The sequence below is a fragment of the Nicotiana tabacum genome, chromosome 18, assembly GCF_000715075.1.
Source record: "Nicotiana tabacum cultivar K326 chromosome 18, ASM71507v2, whole genome shotgun sequence".
Lineage (NCBI taxonomy): Eukaryota > Viridiplantae > Streptophyta > Magnoliopsida > Solanales > Solanaceae > Nicotiana > Nicotiana tabacum.
Window position 1 is genome coordinate 31,863,658 of NC_134097.1, and position 12,303 is coordinate 31,875,960.

Sequence of the window (12,303 nt, forward strand, 5' to 3'; positions counted from 1 at the left end):
GTAAAGTACGAGGTAGCAAAATTCAACGGAGATAACGGTTTCTCAACATGGCAAAGAAGGATGAGAGATCTGCTCATCCAACAAGGATTACACAAGGTTCTAGATGTTGATTCCAAAAAGCCTGATACCATGAAAGCTGAGGATTGGGCTGACTTGGATGAAAGAGCTGCTAGTGCAATCAGGTTGCACTTATCAGATGATGTGGTAAATAACATCATTGATGAAGACACTGCACGTGGAATTTGGACAAGGCTGGAAAGCCTATACATGTCCAAAACGCTGACAAATAAATTGTACCTGAAGAAGCAGTTATACGCCCTACACATGAGTGAAGGTACGAATTTTTTGTCACATTTAAATGTGTTTAACGGACTAATCACACAGCTTGCCAACCTCGGAGTGAAAATCGAGGAAGAAGATAAAGCCATCTTGCTATTGAACTCGTTGCCATCTTCGTACGATAACTTGGCAACAACCATCTTGCACGGTAAGACTACTATTGAGTTGAAAGATGTCACATCGGCTCTTCTACTCAATGAGAAGATGAGAAAGAAGCCTGAAAATCAAGGACATGCTCTCATCACACAAGGTAGAGGCAGGAGTTATCAAAGGAGTTCGAACAACTATGGTAGATCCGGAGCTCGTGGGAAGTCAAAGAACCGATCCAAATCAAGAGCCAGAAATTGCTACAACTGTGATCAACCAGGTCACTTCAAAAGAGATTGCCCAAATCCAAAGAAGGGCAAAGGTGAAACCAGTGGCCAGAAGAATGACGACAACACAGCCGCCATGGTGCAAAATAATGATAATGTTGTCCTCTTTATAAATGAGGAAGAGGAATGCATGCACCTGTCAGGTCCAGAGTCAGAATGGGTGGTTAACACAGCGGCATCTTACCATGCCACACCGGTAAGAGATCTTTTTTGCAGATATGTAGCAGGTGATTTCGGCACAGTGAAAATGGGTAACACAAGTTACTCAAAGATTGCGGGGATTGGTGACATTTGTATCAAGACAAATGTCGGATGCACATTGGTTCTAAAGGATGTGCGGCATGTACCTGATTTGCGGATGAACTTGATCTCGGGAATTGCTTTAGACCGAGATGGATACGAGAGTTATTTTGCAAATCAAAAGTGGAGACTCACTAAGGGATCATTGGTGATTGCAAAGGGAGTTGCTCGTGGCACGTTGTACAGGACAAATGCAGAAATATGCCAAGGTGAATTGAACGCGGCACAAGATGAAATTTCTGTAGATTTATGGCACAAAAGAATGGGTCATATGAGCAAGAAGGGATTGCAGATTCTTGCCAAGAAATCACTCATTTCTTATGCCAAAGAAATTTCATGCTCTAGTAGAAAGGGAGACGGGTCGAAAGCTAAAGCGCCTCCGAAGTGACAATGGAGGTGAGTACACTTCAAGGGAATTTGAAGAGTATTGTTCAAGTCATGGGATCAGACATGAAAAGACAGTTCCTGGAACCCCACAGCACAATGGCGTAGCCGAGAGGATGAACCGCACCATTGTGGAGAAGGTGAGAAGCATGCTCAGAATGGCTAAACTGCCTAAGTCATTCTGGGGTGAAGCAGTTCAGACAGCCTGTTACCTGATCAATAGGAGTCCATCAGTTCCGTTGGCATTTGAAATCCCAGAGAGAGTTTGGACCAACAAGGAGGTGTCCTACTCGCATCTGAAGGTATTCGGTTGCAGAGCTTTTGCACATGTACCAAAAGAGCAGAGAACAAAGTTGGATGATAAATCTGTTCCCTGCATATTTATCGGATATGGAGATGAAGAGTTCGGGTACAGACTGTGGGATCCTGTAAAGAAGAAGGTCATCAGAAGCAGAGATGTAGTCTTCCGAGAAAGTGAAGTTGGAACTGCTGCTGATATGTTAGAAAAGGCGAAAAATGGTATAATTCCTAACTTTGTTACTATTCCTTCTACTTCTAACAATCCCACAAGTGCAGAAAGTACAACCGACGAGGTTGCCGAGCAGGTGGAGCAACCTGGTGAGGTTATTGAGCAGGGGGAGCAACTTGATGAAGGTGTCGAGGAAGTGGAGCACCCCACTCAGGGAGAAGAACAACATCAACCTCTGAGGAGATCAGAGAGGCCAAGGGTAGAGTCACGCAGGTACCCTTCCACAGAGTATGTCCTCATCAGTGATGAGGGGGAGCCAGAAAGTCTTAAGGAGGTGTTGTCCCATCCAGAAAAGAACCAGTGGATGAAAGCTATGCAAGAAGAGATGGAATCTCTCCAGAAAAATGGCACATACAAGCTGGTTGAACTTCCAAAGGGTAAAAGACCACTCAAATGCAAATGGGTCTTTAAACTCAAGAAAGATGGAGATGGCAAGCTGGTCAGATACAAAGCTCGATTGGTGGTTAAAGGCTTCGAACAGAAGAAAGGTATTGATTTTGACGAAATTTTCTCCCCCGTTGTTAAAATGACTTCTATTCGAACAATTTTGAGCTTAGCAGCTAGCCTAGATCTTGAAGTGGAGCAGTTGGATGTGAAAACTGCATTTCTTCATGGAGATTTGGAAGAGGAGATTTATATGGAGCAACCAGAAGGATTTGAAGTAGCTGGAAAGAAACACATGGTGTGCAAATTGAATAAGAGTCTTTATGGATTGAAGCAGGCACCAAGGCAGTGGTACATGAAGTTTGATTCATTCATGAAAAGTCAAACATACCTAAAGACCTATTCTGATCCATGTGTATACTTCAAAAGATTTTCTGAGAATAACTTTATTATATTGTTGTTGTATGTGGATGACATGCTAATTGTAGGAAAAGACAAGGGGTTGATAGCAAAGTTGAAAGGAGATCTGTCCAAGTCATTTGATATGAAGGACTTGGGCCCAGCACAACAAATTCTAGGGATGAAGATAGTTCGAGAGAGAACAAGTAGAAAGTTGTGGCTATCTCAGGAGAAGTACATTGAACGTGTACTAGAACGCTTCAACATGAAGAATGCTAAGCCAGTCAGCACACCTCTTGCTGGTCATCTAAAGTTGAGTAAAAAGATGTGTCCTACAACAGTGGAAGAGAAAGGGAACATGGCTAAAGTTCCTTATTCTTCAGCAGTCGGAAGCTTGATGTATGCAATGGTATGTACTAGACCTGATATTGCTCACGCAGTTGGTGTTGTCAGCAGGTTTCTTGAAAATCCTGGAAAGGAACATTGGGAAGCAGTCAAGTGGATACTCAGGTACCTGAGAGGTACCACGGGAGATTGTTTGTGCTTTGGAGGATCTGATCCAATCTTGAAGGGCTATACAGATGCTGATATGGCAGGTGACATTGACAACAGAAAATCCAGTACTGGATATTTGTTTACATTTTCAGGGGGAGCTATATCATGGTAGTCTAAGTTGCAAAAGTGCGTTGCACTTTCAACAACTGAAGCAGAGTACATTGCTGCTACAGAAACTGGCAAGGAGATGATATGGCTCAAGCGATTCCTTCAAGAGCTTGGATTGCATCAGAAAGAGTATGTCGTCTATTGTGACAGTCAAAGTGCAATAGACCTTAGCAAGAACTCTATGTACCATGCAAGGACCAAACACATTGATGTGAGATATCATTGGATTCGAGAAATGGTAGATGATGAATCTCTAAAAGTCTTGAAGATTTCTACAAATGAGAATCCCGCAGATATGCTGACCAAGGTGGTACCAAGGAACAAGTTCGAGCTATGCAAAGAACTTGTCGGCATGCATTCAAACTAGAAGACAGTGCTACCTCCTCTGGATGAATGAGACTGGAGGGGAGATTGATGATGTCCATCTCATTGAAGAAGTATTAGGCATGTGCCTAATAAGAGTTTTCTTTGGTTTGGTAGCCAACCTTGTTGACTTGGTTTGGTTGGTAGCCAACCTTGTTGAATTTCTTTGGTTTGGTAGCCAACTTTGTTGAATTGTGAAAAATGTGTGTAAATTGTCAAATATTGTAGGCTTTAGAGGGTGAAGCTTTGGCTATAAAAGGAGAGCTTCAACTCTCATTTCTTCACACCAACAAAGAGAGAAAGAAAGAGTGAGGTTTCACAGACAAGATATAAGAAAATAGTCTGTGAGGAAAATAGAGAGTGAGCGATATTGTAGTGAGGTGGGAATATCAAAAGAGGGTTATTTCTTTTGAGTGTTGTAGTGGTCTTTGGAGTATTTACCTCCGACCTACAAAGTGTAAAATTCCTTACTATAGTGATATCAGTTGCTCCTCTCGGGGTCGTGGTTTTTTTCCCTTATTCAGAAGGGTTTTCCACGTAAAAATCTTGGTGTCATTGTTACTCTTTTATTCTTGTTAATTACCGTATCTCGGTGCTACATTATTATTCCGCTTTATTACCGTGAATATTATTTTGGTAAAGGGTTTATTCCCAACATTAATAACAATCTGCAGCAGCGTTGATTTTGATTTTTTGAAGGGCTTGTTTGCAATCTACAAAAGAGTTCAACTGTTTCTTTCCAGCTAAATGTAGGTAAGAATTTGATGAGGCTTAGAACTCTTCATTAACTCTTTCTTTCCCTGTTCTCTGTACTGATGTTTTTTTATTTTTTATTTATTTATCTAGAAAACCAATTACATAGGGATGGCTTATCTTGCTGTGATTTCTCTCCTACAAACTCTGGAGCAACTCGTGCAACTAAATCCACCATGGATAAGTGACGAAACAAGAATAATAGTGGATTCTCTCCTTTCTAGTCTTGAATATTTCCAAGACTTTCTTAAGAAGAGAAGTCAGCACTCTGAAAAGGATGAAGAGTTGGAGAGAGAGATTAAAAGTGTAGTGAATGAAGTAGAAGATGTGATTGAACTAAAGATTAATGAAACAATGGAAAGAAAGGCATTACTCAAAACCTTGTCTCCACTAGTAGAAAAAATAGATGCTCTGAAGAGGAACGTGACGCAAAGTGGTTTTGCTACAAGTGAAGTTCAAGGCTATTGTGAGGATTTGCAAACAGGTGCTTCCTTTCCTGGTCATTCATCTACATATGTTGCAAAACTCAATCCAGAAAATATCATCGTCGGTCTTGAAGATGACCTCATACGAATCATCAAAAGACTACAAGGGCCAATGTCTACTCTAGAGATTATCCCCATTTTAGGATCTTATTGTAATGGATGATAGGAAAAACCACCCTTGCCAAAAAAGTATTTGATGATCCAGAAATCAGGCATCGCTTTGACATCTATGTTTGGGTCACAGTATCTCAAGAATACCAAATTAGAGACTTGTTGCTAGGCGTTCTTTCTAGTCCTACAAATGATATAAAAAAAGTGACTGATGATCAATTGATGGATATGATATACAAACAGTTAAAGGGTCGGAGGTATCTTATTGTAATGGATGATATTTGGAGTAATGATGTCTGGGATCTTATTGTAATGGATGATAGGAAAAACCACCCTTGCCAAAAAAGTATTTGATGATCCAGAAATCAGGCATCGCTTTGACATCTATGTTTGGGTCACAGTATCTCAAGAATACCAAATTAGAGACTTGTTGCTAGGCGTTCTTTCTAGTCCTACAAATGATATAAAAAAAGTGACTGATGATCAATTGATGGATATGATATACAAACAGTTAAAGGGTCGGAGGTATCTTATTGTAATGGATGATATTTGGAGTAATGATGTCTGGGATCTTATGACAAGAACTTTTCCAGATGGCAACAATGGTAGTCGAGTTATTTTGACTAGTAGGCTTAAAGATCTGGCTATTCATGCTAGGGCTGGGCATATATCGGGTAAAACCGATAAACCGGACCGTTAATTGTTTAATGGGTTATCGGTATCGGGTTATTGGGCTAACGGTTCCGTAACGGTTTAGAATTTTCTTATTATTGGGTTATCGGTTCGGGCCTCGGTTTGTCAATTTTGTTAATGGGTTAACCGATAACCCAATAAGAATTAATAAAATACGACTTTATCCTTAAGTATATACAAATGCTAGGGCTTTCATTCTCTCCTGTTCTTTCTCAACCCCACTCTTCAGTTGCTTCATCTTCATTCTTCATAGACCTTACTAGTTACTCCTAGCGTAAGTCTTTAGTATACTATATGCGAATTCTTCTTTTTTTTTTGCTTAACTCCAGTGAATTGTCTTTTCTTTTTTACTTTAACTCTAGATTGAGTTATCTTATCGGGTAAACCGATAACCGAACTGATAATGATCGATAATCGATTAACCGATATACGATATCTTATCGGTTCGGTTATCGGTTATCAAATTTGTAAACCGATAACCGATATGCTAAATCGATAATATTCATAACCGAACTGACCGATGCCCACCCCTAATTCATGCTGATCCTGACAGCTTTCCTCATGAGATAAGCCTCTTGAATTTAGATCAAAGTTGGAAGTTACTTCATGAGAAGGTGTTTGGGGTAGAACATGAGGTTTGTCCTACTGAACTAAAGGATATCGGTAAGCAAATAGCACAAAAATGCCAAGAGTACCTTTAGCTCTTCTAGTGGTTGCGGGGCATCTCTCTAAAATTGCTAGAACACGAGAAAGTTGGGAACGTGTTGCCAAAAGTGTAAGTAAAGTTGTTGCTCATGAATCAGATATATGTCTAGGAGTGCTTGCTCTGAGTTACAATTACTTACCTAAACATCTTAAACCATGTTTCCTTTATATGGGAGTTTTCCCAGAAGATAGTGAGGTTAACATTGAGATATTGATCAACTTATGGGTTTCTGAGGGTTTTCTATCGGAAGAATTTGTGGGAAAAGATTGTTTGGAAGATCTTGTTAGTAGGAATCTGATAATGGTTAGAAAGCAGAGATTTGATGGCGAGGTGAAAACATGTGGTGTCCATGATCTGATTCGTGACTTGATTTTAAGAAAAGCTAAGAAGGAGAAGTTCCTACAGGTTAATAGAATTAAGAAGCCACCAAGTCTTGGGCAAAAAAGCTTCGTGTTTGTCGCTACAGCTTCCATTCATACACACATCAGGATGATTGCTGACAGTCATCATCCAGTGTTCTCACCCAAACTGTGCACTTCTTCCATGGATTAAAAACACCTTATAAACAAGTTCTTCTTTTGACGCGCTTCAAACTGCTAAGAGTGTTGGCTATCCTTACTGTTACGTTTCAAACTTTCCCACTAGAGATGAGAAAATTAGTACAACTCAGATACCTTCAATTCACTTGTCATGATGATATTCACGGGTCAGTGTCAGAACTTTATAATCTGCAGACGTTCATTCTCGGTCACCTAGTTGAAGGGTTATCACCTCCAACTCTACCTGCGGGAATTTGGCTACGACATCTTCATGTCGGTGACTTCTTTTCTTTTCCTATTCCATCAAATAAGCTACAATATCTGGAGGGACTTTCGTGCCTAGCTTTGTCCAGCTGTACTTGTGAATTGTTTTCTGCTATTCCAAATCTTAAGAAGCTAAAAGTTATTGGAAATTATCTAATGGAAATGATGGGAGAGCGCCTAAGTAGCCTTTCCTGTTTAAAAGAACTTGAAATGTTGAAGTTTAAGGGCGACGGGCTACAACGTTCCCGAATCCCAAGTAAGTATGCTTTGCCTACATCTCTGAAGAGGTTGACGTTAAGTCATACTTATTTACCATGGGGAGACATGGCGAATATTGTAATGTTGCCAAACCTCGAAGTGCTTAAAATTAAATACCATGGATTTGATGGAGATGTATGGAGATTAAATGATGAAGTTCCTACTAATCAGTTGGACAGATCTGAAGCACTGGGAAGCTGGTAGTGTTAACTTCCCAAAGCTCCAACGCCTACTTCTGGAAAGATGCATGAACTTGGAGGAAATCCCTCAAGACTTTGGCGAAATATGTACGTTGAAGTCAATAGAGTTGCACGGTTGCAGTATATCTGCTGCAAAATCCGCCGAAGCAATTGGAGAAGAGCAAGAGAGCATGGGGAATGATTGCCTCAATGTCGTCATCTATAATCATCGGTAAGACTCATTCCGTCTAAAATTATTGCTCGCTAATCAGTTTAAAAGGGTTCTATCTTTATTTTATGTGCCCCCTTTCTTCTTTCACATTGCCTCATGATATACTGACAGTTTAAGCAGTGATGATATATAAGTTCCTTCTCCTTGCAGTAGGGGGTTGAAGGCTGTTTAAGAGAATGTGCTGGCCTTTGATGACTCTCAAGCAGTGGGAAACAAGGGAATACTAGTTCTACGTGGGTCGTGTTGCTAGTTATTGTTTTTTTTTTTTTTGTAATCTTTTTACAAGCTAAACATTAATGACTGGAAGATCTGTTATGATGGTGTATTTCATTTAGATGCTTCAGTACTCTGTTCTGCAGTCTTGAAGAGTTCCATTTTCCTTACTTGAAGATATCCATATGTCATAATAGGCTTTTTTATTCATAAAGCTGAAAATTCTCATCCATTTACTTGGACAAAAAATCATATTACTAACAAAAGAAAAAGTTTAAAGTTTCCTCTTTAGCTAAATATGGATAAGATATAATTGTATACCTGAAAAGTTGGCAATGGTGATGGAGTAGATTCAGAGGCGGAGCTAGGATTTAAGGTGTATGGGTTCTGAATTACAAATTCAGGGTCTCGGAAAAAGTCACTGGGTTTTCTACTACTGTTGCAGTAGCTCTACTATAGCTACTATAGCTCCGCCCCTGACTACATATGAATGTTTTCTTCTTAATAAGGGCATAAGACCACTCCATGTGAATGCAAGTTAGTCTCACTAAGAAACTAAAAACAAGAAAGTAGGACAACAACCACATACCTTGTCCGTCGACAGACTTCAAGTTTGAAATTTTGGATAGAACCAAAGCACAAATTGACAAAGAGAATGAAGTTCAAAATGTGGGCAATCCTAGAATCAAAGATTAAAAATCAGATTTCGTATAAATTGTCAAATATAAAATATAAGAGGAAAACATGAAGAAAAAAAAATCAGAAAATAAAAGTTCAAGAAGAAAAATAGGGTATAACTTCTGAGGGAGAAAGAGCATACACTGCGAGAGTTGGAAGGCGTCCGGCTCCGGCTGATTGTGGTAGCAGCGCCGGCGATCAACAGAGGCAGAACCCTAGCTTTTTTGATTTTGGAGTTAAGAAGATTAGAAGAGACAACCTTATGGTTTATTTATTCCCTAAAAAGAATAAATGGAGTAGTTTAAAGGAAGGCAAAGCGTGATTTAGACTTTGAAGTTGTCTGGGGATTACGACATCGTTTACTTTCTGCTTTCTTAAAAAGAAAAATTGTAAAAAACAAGAAAATAGCACACTGCTTTTGAAGGGATTCGAACCCACGTGCTCTCCACGCGAACCCAAAACTCTTACCATTGAACCCAAACCTCTTTCGTTACTGGGTTTGGTATGATATATTTATGTATAAACAATAAATTTTTCAATACAAATACAGGGTCTCGGAAAAAGTCACTGGGTTTGAACCCACCCTCTACTGTGGCTCCGCCCCTGGGTAGATTATTGCGGCCGTGTTAAGCTGGCAGTGTTAACTTCCCAAAGCTGCAATGCCTATTTCTGAAAAGACGCTTAGACTTGGCCAGACTTATTGAACATGATGAAATAATATACTAATGTGCTATGGGAATATCCAAGCCAAGGATTGATCAAAGTTAAAACAGATGGGGAATGTAGGGGCAATCCAGGTAGAAGCTCGATTGGTTATGTACTGAGAAACTGAAGAGGGAGATGTAGTATATGCCTGTGGTAAGGAGATTCAGGAAGGGTCAAATACAGTTGCTGAATCAATAGCAACACTAGAAGCATTGAGGTTCTGTGTGAAGAATGGACATGTGCTCATTGATTTGCACACTTACTCTATGTTACTTAAGAAGGTAATAACTGGAGAATGGAGACCTCCATGGGCTATTTCTGTAGCTATGGAGGAGATTAAGGAGATGATGACCGGGTGCAATGTGACAGTGACTCACACGCTTAGAGAAGGCAACAGTTTAGCAGACCATATTGCAAACTATGCCTTAGATATTGGACCTATAGAATGCCACTATTTTGAGGATCTCAATCCACAAGCTAGAAGGTTGGTTAATAATGATAAGATGCAATGTCCATATCTATGAGTGAGAGTATCAAGGAATTAAGAAAGGGAGGAGAAGCTCTGCCAAATGAGAAAGAGATAATGGGAGATCACACTTCTGATCGCCTTGATCAAATCCCTTTGGAGGAGAGTATGAGGATGATTTTTACACTAACATTGTTTTCTTCTTGCAGGGGATGTTAGTGTATCAATGCATTATTCTTTAATGAACTTTTAGCTGGTGGTATTAGTACAACGTACTCATTCCATTGAAAGTGAGGTAAAGATAGGCACAACCAAGGAAACAAGGAGCAGGCTGAGGGATTTACACAGTTTTTCATGCTCGAGGTAGTGTTGTTCATGGGATCCTATGGAAGATTTGACGGATGCAAAATGGATCAGCTCAACACCTACAACAAGTAGGATATATAGGGAAGATACATTGAGAGGAAATTCAGGCTTCCACACAAGAAATATGCACAAAATATGGACGCAAAAATGCATAGTCATCACGCGTAACTGGGGTTGGACAGTGCTGGAAACTAACAAAAACTTCACATGGACACTAAATTTTTCAACTTGTTCATTCTATATACATATATGGGGCATTCCCAAGCAGTGGAGTTGGACTACCAAAGTGTTGATAATTACAAATACACGAAGCAAACAATGCATAGATGTGGGAGGATGAGGCAGTGTGTTTCAATGGGTTGCACAGGTTACACGAGCAGCACGACAAGGAGCCCCTGTAAAGCAATAACATTACTGATATACAAGGAGGATGCTGTGAGAGGTGTTCCCAAGAAGCCATACTCACAGCATTGCCAAGATTCCTATGGACAACGTACTGGGTTTAAATGGATTGCAACAGTCACTGGAAGGAAGATCTGAACTGCTGGAATGGAAAGGCATTAGAAATGATACTACAATCTCAACTAAGGGAATGTAACATCACTTTAATATGGACAGCGTTCACCATATTGCAAAAGGAAAATGGCTATTTGTGTAAGCAGCAGAAAGCACAGCTGGACCTCAAATGTATACTGCTAGAGCATATACATCCTCATTTTAGGCGTCTCTTTAGTGTGCAAGCTGTGATATCATGGTTGAGTACTTCCCTCAACATTGGTAGTAGGAATTATGTACGTGTCAAATTTTATTTCTTTCACCATATAAGACCTCCTGACATTTAATATTGTTTTGTGAATTTTATATATAAAAACTAGCCCGAGGCACTTGCTTACTGAATTGCTACAAAAAAAATTTAAGTGCGGCCATAGAATTCCAACAATTACGGATAGATAACATTTTATTCTAAGAATTGTTTAAATTTCTTGCACAAATAGGCATGGCAACATTGTAAAAGCTTGAAATTTCACTAACCCAGTCCCCGTAGAGCATGTATCAAGTTAACCCAGTTTGGATCTACCCCACGTATGCACATAATGGAACTCTAATAACAAATGGCCTAAAAAGAACTAAAAATCTACAAATTAAACTAACTAAAAAGATTATTATGAAATTGAAGCATACTAGATGGAGTGAATACACTGAGTAAGTAATCTAGGTGGCTGTGTGCGGGGATAGTGAAAATCTCCAAGAAAACTTAGCGGGCAACAATGTTTGTTCAAAGTGGGAAAAGAGTAAAACGAGCCCTATTGTTCTATTTATACCATTCAAAATGAGAAGGGATCAGAGACAAGTTCGGTCCGCACTATTTAACCTGGGCGAACATTCTGAGAAACCAATCCGCGGTCAACACATTTTTGGGTGCGACCGCAGATTCCACGTTGATAAGTGGGGATTTTGACTACTTAGTAGCGCCTTTTAGCTTTTGTTTTAGTCCAAAAGTGTTTAATTATATTCCCGAAAACTGACAAAATATGCTTAATTGCAGGAGTATTGGAAAATGAGCCACTAAGATGATATCCAACTCAAGAAGGAGTGATCTGAACTCAAGGACAAAATTAGGCACAAAAGCTCAAAGTGCGGACCATAGATTTCCATCTGCGGCTGCACAACGTGAAGGAAAGTCTATCAGATACTAAGTGCAAAGTGAGGTTCGCACATGAAATGTGCGGCCGCAGAAGCTAAGCAACAATTGAAGCTCAGAAAGTTCTCATTGCATGCTCAAAGGAAGTATGGACCGCACAACTATTGTGTAGCCACATAAGTTGGCTACGTGGCCGCACCCAGAAATATGCGATCCGCAAAAGAGCCCTATGCGGCCGTACCCAGAAATGTGTGGACCGCAGAACATGAGAGATGCAG

At 39.9% G+C, this 12,303-nt stretch overlaps 1 long non-coding RNA gene across 1 annotated transcript; it reads left to right on the top strand.

Annotated features, from left to right (window-relative positions):
- Positions 1-5,131: 5,131 nt before the first annotated feature.
- Positions 5,132-8,336, top strand: LOC142172888 (uncharacterized). The gene is made up of 2 exons (XR_012701982.1): positions 5,132-7,955; positions 8,106-8,336. It is a non-coding gene; the product is annotated as an uncharacterized LOC142172888 (long non-coding RNA).
- Positions 8,337-12,303: the final 3,967 nt, after the last annotated feature.